The sequence below is a fragment of the Nansenia antarctica genome (genome assembly GCF_963989245.1).
Source record: "Nansenia antarctica genome assembly, chromosome: 4".
Taxonomy (NCBI): domain Eukaryota; kingdom Metazoa; phylum Chordata; class Actinopteri; order Argentiniformes; family Microstomatidae; genus Nansenia; species Nansenia antarctica.
Window position 1 is genome coordinate 33,224,553 of NC_137689.1, and position 20,887 is coordinate 33,245,439.

At 43.3% G+C, this 20,887-nt stretch overlaps 1 protein-coding gene across 1 annotated transcript in view; it reads left to right on the plus strand.

Annotated features, from left to right (window-relative positions):
- The first annotated feature begins 977 nt into the window (after window positions 1–977).
- The window catches only part of LOC308154982 (CLOCK-interacting pacemaker), a 45,753-nt gene continuing 25,843 nt past the window's right edge, over window positions 978–20,887 (plus strand). The window contains exon 1 of the mRNA XM_080528208.1: window positions 978–1,211. The gene's annotated coding sequence lies outside the window, so the exon portion shown is untranslated. The remainder of the gene's footprint in view (window positions 1,212–20,887) is intronic.

The window sequence follows — 20,887 nt, forward strand, 5'->3', positions numbered from 1 at the left end:
TATAAGGTTATCTCAGCAATCTTTATTGTGTGACAGAAGCACATTTCCTCGCATATGTTGTTCAGTCATAAATTACGTAACGGGGATAATGAAATGTGCTCAGTCTCGAGTGGTTTTCGCCGATTATGTATGACGTCCTGGAGACACACGAGCCTCACGGTGGCACTTTACGCACTCACCGCGTGGAACATGTGCGCTGGAGGAGCGGCCACGCCTCTTGAAGCTCTCACATGTTGCCGCACACATTCATCCTGCTGCCCCGTAGCAGGAGTTAAAACTGTCAACGTGGTTTAGGGTTCTGTCACGACGTCGATCGTTAAGGGCACACCTGAGAGAGTACACCGAAAGTTGCGTAATACGTATCCTGTATTTGCCATCTTGAATTGCGACATAATATCGATCTCTGACGTGAAATAAATAGTTTTTTTCCCACACAAATACAGTTGTACCGCGTTTAGTTGGAATGTGATCGATGAGACATAGCCATAGGACATCACAGAACAATTCAATTCTATAAGACGCATAGCCGCTTCAATCGTCATCAGGCTTACCCTAATTTCTTAATGGAAAAACTCACAACGTGCATTTGTACATGCCTATTGTATCAAATAAATAAATAGCGTGGACGTAGGTCTATTGTTGTGTGACTGAGGCACATGCTTGCTCCGACATGCCGCTCTGGCTTTCGCTAACAAATACACACTCACGTGGACTCTGAAATGTCGCCGCCCCTTCACGTGTTTACGCACGGGAGTGGCCACAGCGCTGCCAGTCTATGACTGATACGTCACCGCTGACCGGGGCAACACCACTGGGTTATTACTATTCAAATGAGGAGGCGGGTCTGGGCATCATTCACATCATGGATGCTCTCGGTACATATCAAATGAGAAAGGTACAGGGCTGCTAGGTAAGGGCATACGCTGCTGGCAACAATGTGTAAACTTGTGGACGTACGGGCAACATTTATGGGCGTTTGAAAGACTTATGTTCCATTATTAGTCTGGATGATGATGCCTTATCGAGCAATAGATAGAACATTTTTCTATAGGATGGTACCCTAGAACCCTAGAACTGGAAACTTGTGGAAAATAGTTGTCTTCAGGATCCAGGGATGCTATAGTTGGTGTCTGCGTAAACGAAAACTCTTGTCAAGTCCAGGGACAGAATTTGACAAAGCAGAAGGCTTAGAGGACAAGGACAGAATTCTGGTAAGATTTCAGATACATCAATTAGGCTTCAGCATTTCGTCCTAACTACAAAGTATACAACGAAATGTATTCGCTCATGTGTTGTGTTTAACAATATTTTTACTATAATGTAGTAGAAATAACAGCTTGATGTTTTGTAGTATTGGCTATTATAGATTCCAATGTCATATTGAAACGGATATGGAAAGGAGAAACAGTGACATACAAAATTAAAACGTATTGTTATTCCATGCATGTTGAAATCCATATCTAGACATATTTGTATTATTCTTATTATTACGACTACTATGAATATTTCATGCATTTATAGTGAGGCTTACTGGGGGTTGTTATTTCCATGTAGCAGTGCCAACAAGCAATTACATAACACAGTTGGGGGAGGGAATACACAGCCTGTCTAGCCGCAGATGATCTTATCAAGTTACTCCTGCCTCATCCTCGTGTCCTCGAGTGTTAACACATAGTTACAGCAAACAGATGTCAAAACTTTACTCAGCACAGCTCAGGCTACTCCAGACACTCTCTATTCACAAACACATGAATTGGTGTTTGGATAAGTAGTGATTACTGCATATATGGCAACATCAATGTTTAGGCAAAGAAAGACGAGCTATTCCATTCCTCCCACACTGTATTTTCATTTCATTGTATTATAACGACTAGGGCTGGGTATCACCACTGGTTTCCCAAAATGATTCGATTCCGATTCACAAGGTCCCGATTCGATTCACGATTCGATTATTTAGTTACAATACCGATTTTGTTTGAATATGAAATATATTCTCAGAACTAATGCTAGAAATGGTCCCACGAACCCTCTAACATGTTGCATTGTTAAAACTCCAAAGCAGTTACATGAATGTACTTTTTATTGGAACATAAATGACCATGACCAGCATTGACCAACTGCACAAGTTGTGCAAAATCAGACTACAAAAAGTACTTTTTTTACTGCAGCCAGTGTAAATAAGGGGGCTACAAACATAGCCTACCTGTAAACAAGACATCACTTATCCCTCAGGAAAACATACAATTTGCTCTAGTATGATTGTCTCAAATAGCATATTTGCATTAGAAATTAAAATGTGCAAAACACTGAAAATAGTGCAATAGATGAGGGTATTTTGGGCAACAAAAAATTTCTGGACATGGTAAACCGTAAAGTCCATGAAACTAAACCCCTTCATGACTGCTTCTTCATGACTGCTTTCTCACTTTTTGGAGATGGTAAGATTTTTCTTGTACATGTTGCGGAGTGAGGCAGCTTCTCTGTGCAGTAACGATATCGCTACATTTTACCGACACGCAAACAGTTGAGTTAAGTGATAATCCCAAACATGTACGCGAATGTGAAACATGACGTCACAATTTCACTTCAACCAGCAGAGAGAGAGACGCCATAACTTGTGACAGCTGGACATCCAGAGCAATGGATTCATACCGGACTATCACTTGTCGCTATATCAACGATGACTGGAGTGTCATGTCATGTTCTACAGACTAGGGCAGTTGAAACCAGTATCATTGCGCGAGATCTGACCACGAGATCTCGTTGCGGGTTGAAGCTGCACGCAGGAAAAGGCATCTAAGATTGATCATGGGATTTATGAATCGATAATCGCTCATTCATGTTGAATCAATTAATTAAATGAATTAAGATCGATTTTGAATTGGTAAATCGTTTGTTGAACCCAGCCCTAGTAACAACCCTGTATAAGGCCTGTGTTGCGGCTAGCGTGGCCAGTTTGTAAGTGGAAGGTTGTGAGTTTGATACCCACTTAGGGCAAGCTACTTTACCCCGCAGTTCATTATATTGGTGTTAGGGGTGGGATGCCATGAGGCCATCGGAGAGATATGTTCATATGGGGGACTTGGTATAGTGAAGCATGAGGGCACGCTCTACCAAATGGAGGGGTACGCAATTCAGTCAGTTTTTTGTGGCCTGCGTATTTCCGAAAAACATGCGATTCAACAAGCCATTCAGATTGGCTGCCCCTCCCACGCAAAATGGGGTCTCATTACAATTATACCGCCCCCCATCTGAGTATCTCCCCCCACGGCAGAAATCATTGTCTCTTATCCTGGTAAGACTCCGTATTAGGAATAGCAATTGCACTCTTCTGTTACACTGTTGGCGGTGTGGAAGCCATGCTTGCTAACTGTCTCTGGTGATCAATAAATACACACGACTGCTCGCATCGGTTAACATTCCGGAAAGAGAACGATTTATTTGGCGCTCTCACATTTATAGACATGAACGTAAGTAACATACGTGAACCTGCGTATGACAACACACAACGTGAGTATGCAAATGAGATCAACATTCAACACCCCCACTTGATCTCAGACTATACAATACAGTAATGAACAAGGAACATATTATCATTAAACATTAAACACCCCCACTAGATCTCAGATCTGTACAATACCGTAAAGAACAAGGTACTTTGACAGACACTTTAATAGATCACACACCCAACATGAATTGCATGAATCTCTCCATCTTGAACTTGGTCATTGGTTTCGTCATAACATCTGCCACCATATCTTCTGTAGGACAGTACTCTAGTATGACTTTACCATAATTTACTGCTGAACGAACAAAATGGTATCTAATATCAATATGTTTGGACCTTTGGCGGCACACTGGATCTTTTGATAAAGCAATTGCACCTTGATTATCTTCAAATATTTTCACTGGTGCATATTGACCATTGTTCTCCATCCCATTCATTAATTGTATTAGGTATAAACTCTCTTGTGTGGTCGTAGCCAGCGCCATGTATTCTGCCTCGCAGGTTGACAAGGCTACTGTAGCTTGTTTCTTTGATTTCCATGAAATCAGTGGGCCATCATCTGTTAAACTGAAGCAATAACCAGTCGTGCTTCGTCTGTCACTTAAGTCAGATGCCCAGTCGGAATCACTATACCCCACAAGATGGAGATCTGTCTCACTCTTCCTGGAGCATAGCTTGTGGTCTACTGTGGCCTTCAAATACCTCATCACATGTTTAGCCATTACCCAGTGTTGTCCATTTGGTTCTGACAAATGCTGTGATAATTTACCCACGACCCAGCTCAAATCAGGCCTGGTACAGGTCATTAAGTAAATTAGACTCCCTACAACCTCACGGTATCTTTTGGGATCCACAGGGTCAGTGTCATTGTTGTTGTCTAATTTTGGTTCACATGGGGTGGACCTTGGCTTACAATTTGACATACCAAATCTTTCTAGTACCTTAGAGATGTATGTTTTCTGGCTCATCTTTACTGTTCCAGCATCATCCTGATCAAAATCAATGCCTAGGAAATGTGTTAGTTTCCCTAGATCTTTCATTTTAAATCCTTTGGCTACATATCTAGCCTTGTAGGTTTCAGATTGATCTGCACTGGTTTTCACTGTATAGACCCATCTACCCCCCACTTCCCGTTTACCTTCTGGTAGGTTGGTCAAAGTATATGTATCGTTCTCTCTAAGAGAATCCATCTCCTCATGCATGGCCTTAGGCCAGTTTTCTGCCTTGTCTGAGCTCATTGCTTCTCTGAAGGTTTGCGGTGTGTCACATACTCTGTAGCAGTAATCTACACTAAATGACACATGATCATCTGAACTCTCATCAGTAACATACTCAGAGAGGTACGGTGGGGTTCTCCTATTTCTCCTCGGGTAACGAGGCTCACCCGGGGGGGGACGAGGCGGCGTACAGGGATGAGGTAGAGCAACTGAGCAACCTGTGCAAGGTTAACAACCTGCTGCTGAACAAGTCAAAGACCCAGGAAATCATCGTGGACCTCAGGAGGAAAAAGTCCGAGATCCAGCCCCTGCTCATCGACTGAGAGAGCCGTCTCAACCCTCCGATTCCTGGGGGTGCACATGCAGGATGACCTGTCCTGGAAGGACAACACAACAGCCACCATCAAGAAGGCACAACAGCGGCTCTACATCCTGAGAGTCCTCAGGAAGGAACACAGCAAGCAGGAGATACTGGTGACCTTCTACCGCGGCGCAGTGGAGAGCATCCTCACCTACGGCATCTGCAACTGGTTCTCCAGCTGCACAACCGCGGAGAGAAATGCGCTACAGAGAGTCGTGAGAACAGCCCAGAAGATCACCGGCGCCCCCCTCCCCTCTCTGGAAGAGCTGTACAACACACGCTGTCTCAGGAAGGCCTCCAAGATCTCCAGAGACCCAACCCACCCTGGGTACGAACACTTTACCCGGCTGCCCTCGAAAAGGCGGTACAGGACCATTACCGCAAGGACAAACAGACTGAAGAACAGCTTCTACCCCAGGGCCATCCAGGCCCTGAACACAGCAAAGACCTAGGTTCTGGGCCCTGGACAGTCTGGACGGATTGATGGCAGCTGCTGGACTGAAAAAATCAGGTGTAGTGCTGAGGCACAAATATGTACATTTCAAGCCTGCAAACTGCGACACTTTAAATCAGTGGTTCTCAACCTTTTTTGGGCCAGCGCCCCCCTGTCCATTATCCAGGTCTCTTACCGCCCCCCATCAAAAAAAGTTGGCTTTTTTTCTTCCCTGAATATTAATGTTGACTAATATTCTGTGTTATAATATCATTTAAAAAGCATGTCACTGAATGCCAAATAATAGATTGGATTTAACTGGGCAGTTGGAATATCATTATCATTAGTTTACCAGAGAGCAGAAAAGCCATGTGAATGTGAATAAAAATGCTGTTTATGAGTGTTAAACAAACTCAGACAACTTCAGAGAATACAAACAGACTGTTTTATGATGCTAATATTTATTAATTTTTTATTGGACTTTGTTAACAAAGTTCCAAAGTTCAGAGCACTGCGCTCTGGGACCGCTCAGAGATGGGTGCTCTGACTGAAAAGACGGTTTGCCCGAGCGAACTGACAGTTCGTGCATTTACTAACGTACCTACAATAACACTGCTGACAGCTGATCAATCGCAAGCAGACAGTAGTGGTTTCCTATAGCAACAAAAGACGTTGACAGCTGTTCTGAGTGCTTATGTGTTCGTTTCCAGGGCATCACAAGAGGAGCAACATATCACTAAAAAGCGATCGTATATTTTATTTTGTAAACGTTAAGACGAACACATCGCAATGCTAACCTCAGAATGGCACTAGGGATAACATCCACAACAACACTTAACAGTAATACATTTATGTAATATACTGTAATGAACCTGCGAGGGGAAGGGACATTCGTAGCTGATTTCTCCAGGTTAGATTATTGGTAAGCGACAGAGAACTTTCCGGACTGGTTTATTACAATACGATCGCTTTTTTGAGATAGGTTGTTCCTGCTGTGATGTTCTGGTATGGTGGTATGGTATTAGCACTCATTTTAACTAAATTAAATAAGCTGTATTGAAAGGATGCGAACGCATAAGCGCTGAGGGTAGTGTGTATACGCGGGGAGGGAGTATTTGGCACGACAGGCTTACGTCACCGGCGGGGACATGGACTCAGTATCAAAACTAACATAAGAAATATTCTCTCTCGCTTATAGCCAACAATTACAATGAGCCTACAAACTGAAACACATGTCACTCAAGCATAGCCTACAAGGAAAACACTCATAGAAATTAAACAAGACCGTAAATTAAACAACACCTTATCGCTGTTAGATGAGCAACACAAATTAAATAGCCTATTCCTCATAAATCTTCGCCAACTGGCTAAATCCAAAGACAATCAACTATTTACAGTTATATAGCCTATTCCACTCCTATCCGTGTTCATTTGCGGGTGCTATGCAAGAAAAGGATGGCAAGGGTTGAAACATGACATTACAGATGGGGTGAACCGGGGTTCTATCTATCGTAGACTAGCATAGTATTGCAATTTCTGCACTGTACATGAACTGTCAAGATTCTTCTACAATGCAGCTTACCCAGACACATTGGAAACTATCAAAAGCTCTGCCTTTGCTAGCCGAGTTTTTAGCTTCATCTTCTTGTTGACACTCTCACTTTAAAAAAAATGTGGGCGCTGCCCGCTACGTGTGTCTGCATCACAGAGCCCGGCCGCGTCCTAACGATTCCCAACTAAGTTGGGCGCTCCGCCACGCCCCCAGCGGGCTCGCCACGCCCCCAGCGGGCTCGACGCACGCGCAGCGGGCTCGACTCCCAGCGGGCTCGACTGCGAAACGGCATACATTTTGCCGGACTGCATACATTTTCGCGCACTGCGTGGCTATTTTAAACATTACCGTTTCAATCAACCACGTAATATGTCACTGTCAGATATTTATTCACCAGAACTAGTAAAACAGAGGTAGAGGACAACAGAGGGGCCAGAAAAGTGAGCTGTAAAAAAATATTCCCTGACCTCTCTTAACGAGACGCGCGATAAGTTACATTAAATTACAATATCAGAGCATAACATCACAGGAGAGACATGGCAAATGTGCGTCCATGAGTGTGAGTCCATCCCACCAGCTAAGCAGTTTTTGAGTCGATTAAAGTTTCATTTATTTCAGTTGTTCTGCCTATGTATCCTTGAGGATATGTATCCTTGAGGATAAAACATGTGAGATCAGGTTTTGTATAGATTTGTAAAAATGAACATTAGAACCTGAAATGAACTGATTGAAAAGAACCGATTGATATGAACTGATTGAAAAGGGCCTATTGATATGAACAGATTGAAGTGAACAGATTGACAATAGCAGGCCTATTAAATACAATGGCAGTCAAAACTGTCCTTTTGAGCCGTCTTTGGGTCTTCAATATATACAAAGGGGGTAGAGGAGCACCAAAATATTATGAATGAAAAAACCTTTATTGTCGCCAATGGGGAAATTTTGTTGTCAAACAGCTTAGTAGGGCAGACAGAAAACATTCAATAAATAATGTGTGAAGGCGTTTCATCAGTGGGGAGCATATCGCGATGAGAGGAGCTCCAGCAGAGGAAGTGGTCATCCTGGCACACACTTCTCCACACTTGGTGTTGTACTCCACCACCTGTCGTTCCAGCGCTTCCAGCATAGAAGGGCCTTGCTGTGCACCATACTCTCCCCTGCACACCTTTTGGAAGAGTCTGAACAAAAGAATGTTAGCCAATAAAGTTATAATATGCATGCTGTATACCGTTTCAAACTATACATCCCACTCCACTGCTCATATGTGTTCAAATGTGTGACACATACACAACCATCATCAACATAGTATTATACAGTCTCAACCCCAATCATGTGAGGGGTCTTTTGACAATACATACATAATAACTACAATATGATCTTAAAAAAAAGGTGCACCTTTGGACAAACTGGAGGTCTGGGCAGATCTCTCTGTTCGCTGAGGCATGGACATATCTCACGCCATACTGCATATGCAGGTCGTGCTTCAACACACAAAGTGCTGATGTGGGAGAGTGGCCGATTTCAAAAAGCCTCGTCAGGCTCTCAATTGATGCCTTCCCCACATCTCTGTGCCCAAGGGCCTCGGCCACAAACAGGTTGTGGTTGTGGGTGTTCTTTACCCTGACTTCCAATGGGAAGTCAGGCATGTGTCTGTCCTTGCAGCAGTTGACAGAATCATATCAACATTATGTTAAGTTTGAGCCAGTGAATGAGGGAATCAGTGGATTGGTGAGGTAACAAGGAGGATGTGGATGAGTTGAAATACTTGGCGTCAACAATCCAAAGTAATGGAGAGCGTAAAATAGAGGTGTAGAAGATAGTGCAAGCTGGGTGGAGTGGGTGGAGAAGTGTCTTAAGAATGATTTGTGACAGAATGCTACCAGAATTCTACCACCAATAGTGAAAAGGAAAGTTTACACGTGGTGGCATTGTCTGACAAATAACTAAACAAGAGGCAGAGCTTGGTTTTGGACATGGCAGATAGGAGACAAGCTGGTAGGGGTAAGGATGCTGGAGATAGAGCTGAAGGAAAAGGCGGAGGCCTAAAAGAAGGTATATGGTGTGGTGAGGGTGGACCTGCAGATGGTTGGAGTGAGAGAAGCTGATACAGGACAGTTTAAAATGGAAAAAAATACTCTGCTAACGAGGATGTTAAGTTTAAGCCAAGGATGAATATAACAACATGATTATCAGCGTACAGTAGACCTGCATACATCTCTCAACTCACCGGCTAATCCGCCGCCTTAGAGGCTGGCACTGTTTCAGGGTGAGAGACATTGTGGCTGGACAGCATGTGTTTTTAGATGAAGGTCTCGAATTGGCCGTCATAGACCTCACATCAACATGGTGCTGACACTTGTAGTCCACCTAAACAAAACATTATATTCACTATATAAACGTAAAGTGGAAGGAGTTGAGAACCTATGTGAATGCCATCCGCCTGATACGTGACTGTTTGGAGCAGGCACAAGACATTTTAACTGTTACCCTGAAAAGAACGCGCTTTGCCAGACATGGAATGGTTCTTTGGACCCTCCATGTTACCCCGGAGTGTTTTGCTGCCTTCACCCACTCCCTTGCCTCGGCAGTCTTGCATCGACATCTTGCAGCGAGGCATCGACATCTTGCAGCGAGGAAAGAGATGCGCAGCCTTCAATTGAGGATATTCCTCCACGTTTTCCCTGACATCTGAGCACACACTGACCTGAGTGCGCGCAGCCTGGGGGGCGGAGCCCGCTGGGCGTGGCGGAGCCAATCGTTAGGACGCAGCCCGCTGGGGGCGTGGCGGAGCGCCCAACTTAGTTGGGAATCGTTAGGACGCAGCCCGGCCAAGTTCAGAACACTGCGCTCTGGGAGCGCTCAGAGATGGGTGCTCTGACTGAAAAGACGGTTTGTCCGAGCGAAATGACCGCTGTTTTTCATGAGAAAAATACTTAATGCGCGAATGCCCCCCAAGAACACCGCAACGCCCCCCTTTTTTAAAATATCTGTTCCAGCGCCCCCCGATGTTGTCTGAACGCCCCCGTTGAGAAACGATGCTTTAAATGAATGTGCAATAACACTATGTGCAATATGACAACCCTACCCAGTGAGCAATTTTACGTTGATTAGACGTCTAAACAACGTCTAAATGGCCTGTAGACGTCTAGGCGAAATCGAGGCTAAATATACGCCAAATTGGAAATTGAAACAACGTCTATGTTTAGACGTTGAAATGCCGTTGAAACATAGACGTTGTTTCCCTGTCTATGTTTCAACGGCATTTCAACATCTAAACATAGACGTTGTTTCAACTTCCAATTTGGCGTATATTTAGACCTTGAAATGCCGTTGAAATATTATGTTCCTGGAGGTACTGCAATACCAGGTCGATGCGTGGTGTGGACGGAGCAAGCCCCTATTCCATCTCGCTGCTCCAAAAATCGGGTAGGGGACGTATCAGATATTAAACTGATAAGAACAGATACACTTGATCTTAGCCAAAAGGCTGAGAAGCGATACCCGCTATGGTTTCGAGGGAGGGTACTCATTCTCTGGCACGTCAATGTAGGTCACGGTTTAACCACAACAATAGTTTCTATAGGCATTCCACTATATAATAATAATGGTATTAGTGGAATAGTGTTTTAACAATAATAATGTAGTGCCAATGTACAAAACATCCCAAAAATACTACTTTTCACTGTTCCAACCGGGAAATTCAATACGTCCCATGGTCACGTGGTAACCCGTCTCCAATCGTAGCGAAAGAAAGCATTTGTTAACCAAAATTACATTAACCGCAAACTGGAAATAATAACCAACCGGTTACATGTAGCAAAACGTAATGCGATTATTATGTGACGTTTTTTGTATTTAAGAAAGCACATTTTAACGATATTTCCTTTTAACGATCAGTTTCTATGGACCTCTTTGAATTAAAAGAAAAGGACAAAGAAGAATATGCCTGTAAGCAATGCGTTTGTATTTTTAAAATATAACTGGTCTTTCCTCTCATTCTGTGCTACTTGTTCCTGTTTAAAGTTGTTCATGTGCTTTGATCTTTGTTTGAAAAGCCACTGATGACTCTACAATGATAGACTCTCCTCTGCAGTCATCAACACCTGGTACTATGACTATTTTTCTATATAATCTCAATTCAGTTCATGTAGTGTGTTGCTGATTTGTCTTCCCAGCCTCATAGTCATAGAGTAGAGCGTAAGGACAATAGAATGGGTTTAATAACGGTTTTAATGCATTTGAGATAAGTAGAAAATATGTTTAGACACAGACCGCATTTATCTGGGTTAAAGGACAGCGACGTATAGACGCAATTTAAACCACCACTTCCGCATGAATAACTATGCTAGACTACATGGAATCTCAGACTAAATGACGGTCTGGTACATATTTTTACAATCTACAGGCATTTAGGGTATTAATTTAAACTCAAAGTGCTGCTAGACTAAAACAGGTTTAGACACAGACAGCATTTATCTGGGTTAAAGGACAGCGACGTATAGACGCAATTTAAACCACCACTTCCGCATGAATAACTATGCTAGACTACATGGAATCTCAGACTAAATGACGGTCTGGTACATATTTTGACAATCTACAGGCGTTTAGGGTATTAATTTAAACTCAAAGTGCTGCTAGACTAAAACAGGTTTAGACACAGACAGCATTTATCTGGGTTAAAGGACAGCGACGTATAGACGCAATTTAAACCACCACTTCCGCATGAATAACTATGCTAGACTACATGGAATCTCATACTACATGACGTCTGGGACGTATTCTGACAGTTTAGAGGGGTTTAATAACGGTTTTCATGCATTTAAGATAAGTAGAAAATATAGCCGTAATATAGCTGGTCTATATTGGTTTATATTGTAGACGCGAGGTTGAAAAGACGTCTATTGCTCACTGGGTAGTCGTCTATCTGTACAGTATAGTATAGTGGATAGTGTACATAGCCTTTATTTATGTAAACCAGCTCCTTCCCTTCTTGTGTTTTTTTAGTTTTTTTCTTTCCTAACACCAGGGGAGCCACCCCTCCTAAATTTCGTTGTTTGGTACCTGTACTATAGCAATGACAATAAAGACCATTCATTCATTCATTCATTCATTCAATCTGATTATTGTCCGGTCTATCAGAATTATCAGGGTCCTGAGACACGCCTGTCTTTTCTGTCACCTCTGCTCTTGTGCTAGGGATACTTCTCCCCCCAGGTAAGTCGTCATCATCAGTCATAATTGGGTCTGTCTGCGTCTCTTTTACCAAGACAGGCTTTGTGGCAAACCTCACTAGCCTATGTTTCATGACCTTCTTAGTGTCTGGGTTGTACACTAAATATGCGGGGCTATTTTTGTCGTATCCTACAAAAATCCCTTTCTCACTTCGTGGGTCCAGTTTCTTTTTGTCCTGTCGGTATGCGTAGCACACCGATCCAAATACCCTCATCCTAGATAAGTTAGGTTTCTTGCCTGTCAGCGTGTGGAATGGAGTTTGCTTGGTTCTGTTATTAAAACACCTGTTGCGTATTACTGCCGCTGTCTGTACAGCATACGTCCACATCTCCTTTGGCAGATTGCTCTCAATTAGCATGCATCGTGCCATATCAAATAGTGTGCGCCAGTTCTCTCAGCCGTGCCATTTTGGTGTGGCGAATACGGTGCTGAGAACTCATGTCTAATGCGGTTCTTGTTAAGCAGAGATTGAAACTCCTGTCCTGTAAACTCAGTCCCATTATCGGACCTAATGCACTTCACTTTTCCATATGGTGCTATATCTCTGCGAGGTATCTCTCTGTAGCTTTCGCCGTATCACTCTTAGTTTTTAGGAAGTACACAGATACTGCACTTGAGTAGTCATCCGTAAAAGCTAGGGCATATTTAAACCCATCTTTGGCTACTGGGTCAATAGGACCAGCCAAATCTGTATGTACAAGTTCAAATGTTTCCCTCGCTTTTGTGTCTTGTTCCCTATTTCTGCTCTGAACGAATTTACCTTGTGTGCATATTTCACAATTCATTTTAGTCTTATCAATTTTACCCTTTATCTGCATTCCCTTTACAACATTCTGTAACCTGGAAACATCATCATAATTACAGTGCCCAAGAATTGTGTGCCACGTTTGGATATCATAACAGCCGTTACATGAATCATCAGTTACTACAGGAGCATCACTCACAGTTAGGGCTGTCCCAAATGACTATTTTTCTAACGATTAATCTATCGATTATTTTGCCGATTAGTAATTTAACGATTAGTCTAACGATTATTTTTTTTACTGTTCGGTTAATGTATCACTTAATTTTCCCCAAATAAATGTCAAAAACTTCTCTTATCAACATTTCAGTATTTTATTCAATTATTCTTGCACTGCAGGGCAATATTCCACACAACAAAAAAGATCCTCTCTTTCTTACAGTCCAACATAAAATATAATATTATAAAATATAAAAGTTAACTTCAAGTAAAAGGAAAAGTGCAAGTAATGCAGTAAATTCTGTAAAAAAGTGAAATTCTAACCGGAATACCGTATACCTCTCAGTAACAATCTTTAACAATAACAATCTCAACATAAAATATAATATTATAAAATATAAAAGTTAACTTCAAGTAAAAGGAAAAGTGCAAGTAATGCAGTAAATTCTGTAAAAAAGTGAAATTCTAACCGGAATACCGTATACCTCTCAGTAACAATCTTTAACAATAACAATCTCAATAACAAACATAACATTCTTTCCCTCTCTCCCTTCTCCCCCCTCCACCTTAGGCATTACTGTGGAGGAATGTGAGCATGTCCACATGCTTAGAGGTCAGGCTTGCTCTTTTTTTTTAAACGATGTTCTGGGATCGTCTGGGGTGTGAATCATAACGGGGTCGTCTGGGGTGTGCATGGAGTTGTGTTCTCTCACTGCTATGTTTAGCCAACATGGCCATTTAGAAGTCTGTCCATCACCACAACACATAGCTAGCTAGTAGCTACATGGCTAGCTAACTTTACTCTCGCTGCTATGTTATGATTAGCTAAATTGATGCTAACGTAGCATGCGAGCTACGAGCTAGATAACGTACAGTAGGTGCGAGCACCACAATAACAATAGGCTAGTAAGGCTACCGTAGCTAGCCAGCTACATAGCTAACGTTACTAACACCAGAAGACAAGACATACAAACTGTGGTGAGCTACATTGCTTGTGTAACATTAGCTAGTAGCTATCCATTTTTCACTCATACACGGACGGAAAAGTGAACAGAAATACAACGGTGACTTACGGTTAGTGTTGTTCCGATACCATTTTTTGATCCCGATACCGATACCGATACCTGACCGTGCAGTACTTGCCGATACCGAGTACCGATCCGATACCACGGCGTTTGAAAAAACAAAACAAAAAAACATGTTTTTTGAGCCGCATACTCACCTCGATGTAAAATGATTGCTAACACTTAGTCTGGCACTGCTCAAAACCTTTGTAAAACTCGTAGGGCCAGTTCCACAGACAAGGCTTAAGCCTAGTCCTGGACTAAATCACACTTTCAATGTAAAATCTCTATTGAACATGCTTTTTAGTCTAGGATTAGGCTTAATCCTTGTCTGTGAAACCAGCTCGTAAAGTTTTTGTAAAACTTAAGTAAAACATTTTTTAAAAAATAAAAAATTTGTAAAGTACTCGCCGATACCGATACCAGCATTTTTGTGCGTATCGGTGGCCATGCCGATACTAGTATCGGTATCGGAACAACACTACTTACGGTGGTGCTATCTTGCGGCTGTCTTCACAAAGCGCTCCAGGATGCTTTCGCTTGAGGTGCTCGTTCATTGCAGTCGTACTGCTGTGATAGGCCATTTCATTTTTGCACAGTTTACAGACCACCACATTGCCATTGGTTTCTTTTTTTGTAAAGTACTCCCATACTTTGGACGATCGTGGGCGAAGTCTTTTAGCCGCCGGCTCTGCCTCCGTGTTTGCACTGGTCGCAGCCATTTTGTTTATTTACGACTAACCGACGCATATTACGCAAACCGACGTATTGACGTAGTCGATGACGTCGATGACGTCGACTAATCGTAACAGCCCTACTCACAGTGTTCAAGTAGTAGAGCCGGTTGTGTTCTTTAATGTCGAATTTCGTGCCACTCTTGTGGATGAGTTCGTCATGTCCTTGTTTGAACCTTATTGAAGCTCCGTTGGCAGTAGCTGCTTTTACCGAGAATATCTCTTGTGGGTAAGATGGTATCAGGAGTGCGTTCCTCAGCTTGGCCTTCACCACTTTCCCAGCGCGATTCACCAGGTTCACCTCTGCATCGCCCCTTTTGATCGCCACGCCGCTTGTCCTGGTGCCATCCGCCAACTCGATGAAGTGCTTCTCTTGCTGAAACGTGTCGTCGAACTTCTTGAATTTGTGTATGTCCGTTATTATGTGTGACGTTGCTCCGGTGTCCACCATCAGCCCTTTGTGCTTGGAACCGGTTAGCTGGACGTCGCTTGCTTCATCGACCGCTTGCTTTGCGTTGTCTCGCCTTTTACTCCTGCAGGTTGCATCTGTGTGTGTGGAGCTCTTGCAGTATCCACACCATTTCACTTGCTTCTGGCGCTCGCCGCGCTGACATGCCCGGGCGATGTGTCCCTTCTCTCCGCAGTTGAAGCACGTGGCGTCAAATCCTGTAGTCCTCTCTCTCCCTCGGCCGTCGGAAGCACTCGCTCTCATCACGTTGTCCTCTGTGTCAGCACGATACTTTTCGGTGTCCCCGAAACTTCTGAGCTTTGTCTTAAACTCAGTAAAGTCAAATTCTCGTCGCCCTGTGTAACGTGGATACTGAATGGCTGAAAAGAATCGGGTAGTCCCTTTAGGATCATAGCTATCAATAGTCCATCACTGAACTTCTCGTCAGCTTTTCGAAGTGCTGTGACTATTGTTTCTGCCCTGATAATATACTCAGTCACACTTTCAGTTGCAGACTTCTGCGAAGACGTTAGTTCTGTGTATAGGCTAATCACTCTGGGTTTTCCCTTACCCGCGTAATAGTCCCTCAGCATTTGGAAAGCCTTTCTCCCGTTGTCTGTTGCCTCTCGCATGATTATGGACAGGCTTTTGTCGTCCAAAAACTGGATAAGTTCTGCGTAAGCTTGTTCATTCTTGTCGAGATCCGCTCTGTCTCTCTCATCATCCGACTCTGCTTCAGAGTCAGGGTTGTTTAGGATCGTATCCTTCAGTCCCATCAAACGTAGGTAACCCAAAAACGTTGTCTCCCATAGTTCGTAATTTCTCTCGTCTCCATCAAAGCACAGTCTAGACCATCGTTTCTCAACGGGGGCGGTACCGCCCCCCAGGGGGCGTTCAGACAACATCGGGGGGCGCTGGAACAGATATTTTTAAACGGGGGGCGTTGAGGTGTTCTTGGGGGGCGTTCGCGCATTAAGTATTTTTCTCATGAAAAACAGCTGTGTTATTACGGGCACATTCGTAAATGCACGATAGCTGAATGTCGATACACGATGAACGGTCAGTTCGCTAGGACAAACCGTGTTTCGGTCGACTGTTCGACCCTGCTGGCTGCCTGTCCCGCCCTAATGCGAGCCACGGCCGCTGCTATTGGTTGATAGAACGACATGTAGAAATGTGATTGGCTGAGCGGGAAGCCTTTTCTAAAAAGCTGCTAGTTTGGTTGCAGTGCGCCGTAGAGCCCTACACGTGCCCATCTCTGAGCGCTCTGAACTTGGCCGGGCTCTGTGATGCAGACACACGTAGCGCAGCGCCCCAAAAAATAAAAGTGAGAGTGTCATCAAGAAGATGAAGCTAAAAACTCAGCTAGCAAAGGCAGAGCTTTTGATAGTTTCCAATGTGTCTGGGTAAGCTGCATTGTAGAAGAATCTTGACAGTTCATGTACAGTGCTCAGTGTTTCCTCCAGGATTTTTCACATTGGTGGCGGGGTGGTCGTCATAAAACGTGTGCATGCGCATAAAACGCGTGCACGCGAAAACAAATATAATTTCTTAAATAGCGGTTAAGTCATTAAAGCCGAGCAGGTGATTTTATATAGAAGGTGATCAAATACCAATATTGTTATGTACGACAGTATGTCATTGCAGCACTTTGTTGCACTTTACGACGTCACGTTCTGTTAGAGCTTTACGACTGTGTGTGTGTTGTCAGCAGTGATGTGAATAAAGGCGTTAGAATAAACGGCGTTACTAACGACGTAACTTTTTTCAGTAACGGGTAATCTAAATGATTACTATTTCCATCGTTATAACGCCGTTACCGTTACCGGTAATTCAATGCGGCGCGTTACTAGTTACTTTACTGAAGCTTCTCATTGTCATCCGACCTCAGTCACAGCTGCAACGGTGTTTTTGATTGCTGGGGAGGGGAGGGGCGAGACAGTGCGAGACAGTGATCATGATTGGGTATGGTAGAGCCAACCATAGTTCAGTGTTGTGCGGATGTTTCTACACACAAACCACACGCGCGCACAGCACCACACACACACACACTCAAACGATCAGAGAGCAAGGGCGAGTCCCGAGTGTTCTGAGGTGAACGTGGCGTTTTCACGGTGGAAATACAGGCACTATTTCAACTTCATTGAGGTAAAATGTAAAAACGTACATGTGATGTGTACTTTATGTCCCGGAGCTAAACGTTTGTCCACGTCCGTTGTAAGCAACTCTAACCTGATGAAGCATCTCTCAACGGCACACGGAGCCACGCCGTCCAAGCAGCTAAAGCAGGATTTTTCTGCGTCAGCTCCACAAAAACTTGTGACACAGACTGAACTGAACAGAATGATAGGCAGGTATGTTGTTGAGAACATGCTTCCGTTATCAACAGTTGATTCTGACTCCTTCAGAGCCCTAATTGCCAAAATACCGGCGAGAGGAGGGGCCGGTCCGCCATGCAGAAAGACGTTTTCTAAATATATAGACGCCGAGTACGCCAAAATGAATGCCGAGCTCCAAAATAAATTTGAAGAGTTAGAATATGTCTCTACAACCGCAGACATTTGGACTGCACATAATAAAAGCTATCTTGGCGTGACCGCGCATTGGATTCATCCACATAGCATGGAACGAAGGAAAGCAGCCCTGGCATGCAGACGATTCAAGGGCCGTCATACTCACGACAGTATTGCAACTGAACTTGACTACATTCACTCATCCTATGGCATATCCCACAAAATAACATCAACTGTCACGGATAATGGCTCTAATTTCGTCAAGGCCTTCAAAATGTACCAGCCAGCCAAGGAGGATGACTCTGGGGAGGATGAGGATGAGGTGACTTTTATGAACATTAATGATGTCTTGCAAAACAGTGTTGGTGATGATGCTGTGATTACTTTGCCGCCACATCAGAGATGTGCATCGCACACATTAAACCTGGTTTCATGTACTGATGTTGACAAGTGGCTACTGTCAAGACCAGAAGCAAAAGCAATATACAGAAGTGCTACGACAAAATGCACAGGCTTATGGAACAAGGCTAGCCGTTCAACGGTGGCCGCAGAGACCGTGGATGATGTCATCGCAAGGAAGCTGCTAGTCCCTTGCACTACAAGATGGAACTCGTTCTATGATGCCCTTGTTCGAATCTGTGAGATCCCTATAGTCGAGCTGAACACCATCTCCTCCAAGTTCGGGTTGAAAGCCATCACTGAACGAGAGCATCAGTTCATCAGGGAGTACTGTAGTGTAATGAAGCCACTAACAGTGGCCTTAGACATTCTTCAGGGAGAAGACCACTGTTTCCATGGCACACTCCTACCCACGCTCGAGACACTGATGTTCAAGACCCTGGAACTGAAGAGTGGCCTGCAAATCCTTGTTGACCTCCCAGAGGCAGTTGTCAAGGTAAGAACTAGTATTTATCTTTAAATACATTAAATGCATCCATACATTATGAAAAGTTTTAAAATATGGTTAATGTGTAATGCTATTAGTGTGTGTGTGTGTGTGTGTGTGTGTGTGTGTGTGTGTGTGTGTGTGTGTTTGTGTGTGTGTGTGTGTGTAAGACAGTCAGTATAATATGCTCTTTGCATTATGTATCATTTCAGGCAATCAAAACAAGATTTGCAGAGGTGCTGGAAAGCGACAATGCTGTCTTGGCTGCTGTGACTCTGCCCAGGTTTAAACTACGTTGGCTGCGGACACAGGACAGGAAGGATAAGGCCAAGGCAAGTCTGCTGGCAGAGTGCCGGAAAAGTGTCCAAGACGAAGACCAGCAAACAGGTACTACCAGCACACCAACACTCACTAACTCAGCCATAGAGGAGTTCTTTTCCTTTGAGGATGAGGATGACCCCTCTGCTACTGCTGAAAGTGAAGTTATGGATTATCTCAAATCAGGAGGACAAGGGATGGACACTCTTAATGGATTTCCACGGATAAAGAAAATTTCACTCAAATACAATGCAGCCACTCCATCCAGCGCCCCCGTAGAGAGACTTTTTAGCCTGGGGAAGCTCGTCTTCACTCCAAAGAGGAACAGGCTCTCTGACCAGAAGTTTGAAAAGCTTCTGCTTTTAAGATACAATCACTGGTTTAATGGCTAGGATGGTTAGATGACTGGGTTGGCTGGATGAATGAATGCATGCATGGATGGATGAGTGTTAGGAAGGAGTGTATGGATGGATTTCAGTACTACTTTAAAAGCACTTCATATTGTTTAACTGTTTACTTTTGTTGTGTTGAAAATACTTGAAGTTACAGTCTGTCTACCAGTTGAAGTTGTGTGACAGTTTGATTTATTTAATTTACACAACAAAGATTTAAAAGCACTTCATATTGTTAAATGTTTACTTTTGTAATGAAGAAATACTTGAAGTACAGTATGTACTGTATACCAGTTGTGGTCTGTTGAAGTGCAATAAATATGAAAAGTTCCCTGCAAATCCAAATTATTTTCTTCCTGATAGGGACACTTTGGTCCCCTAGATGGCACATTTATCTTCTAATCTGGCAGTGGGTAAGCTTTTCCTTGTCACATTTGGCTGACTGACACCATGGCTAGCCCACTGCACCGTGGTAAAAAGTAACGCAATAGTTACTTTCCCTAGTAACTAGTTACTTTTATAATGAAGTAATTCAGTTACTAACTCAGTTACTTTTTTGGATAAGTAACTAGTAACTATAACTAATTACTTTTTAAAGTAACGTGCCCAACACTGGTTGTCAGAATGAATGGCACTTGGCAACGGATCTCAGTTTGTATACCTGTGTGGATCTACATTTATTAGCATAACACAAACATAATAAATTAGATAGAACAGCCCTGTTCATTAATGTTCATTAATGCTTGAGTTCATGTTCATGTTCGCACTGTTACTGTGTGTGCCAATGCACCCCTGTGATGCTGTGTGTGTTATTGAGACCGTTGGGAGAGAGAGCTCGGGTGAACTAAGAAAGTTGTGTATGAGATAGTTTACAATTAAATGCACAGATTACATGAGAGAAGCTATCTGTCATTATTTCAACCACTGTCCAAGTGGGGACGTTACAATACTTTCGTTTTAGAACGAAACGTTAGCCGCTAGCAGGGTTTTTAGCAGTCACCATTCTTGAGCAAAACATGATACAAACAAACATTCAAATACTCGTGCCGTCTTGATTTTTTTTTTCGATTTCAATGTCTGACGCATCATTTGAAAGCTTACCATCTGTAGTTTCAGACTATGTAAACAAACGAAAAATTACGTAAGCAAATGGTTATTATTTATCTGGTATAGATACCACTTCTGCGCCGAATGTACCGCACATCCGCACCCGACATTGTAATTACCGTAATTTCTAAACGGTTTGTGCTATCGAAAAAAATCCAACT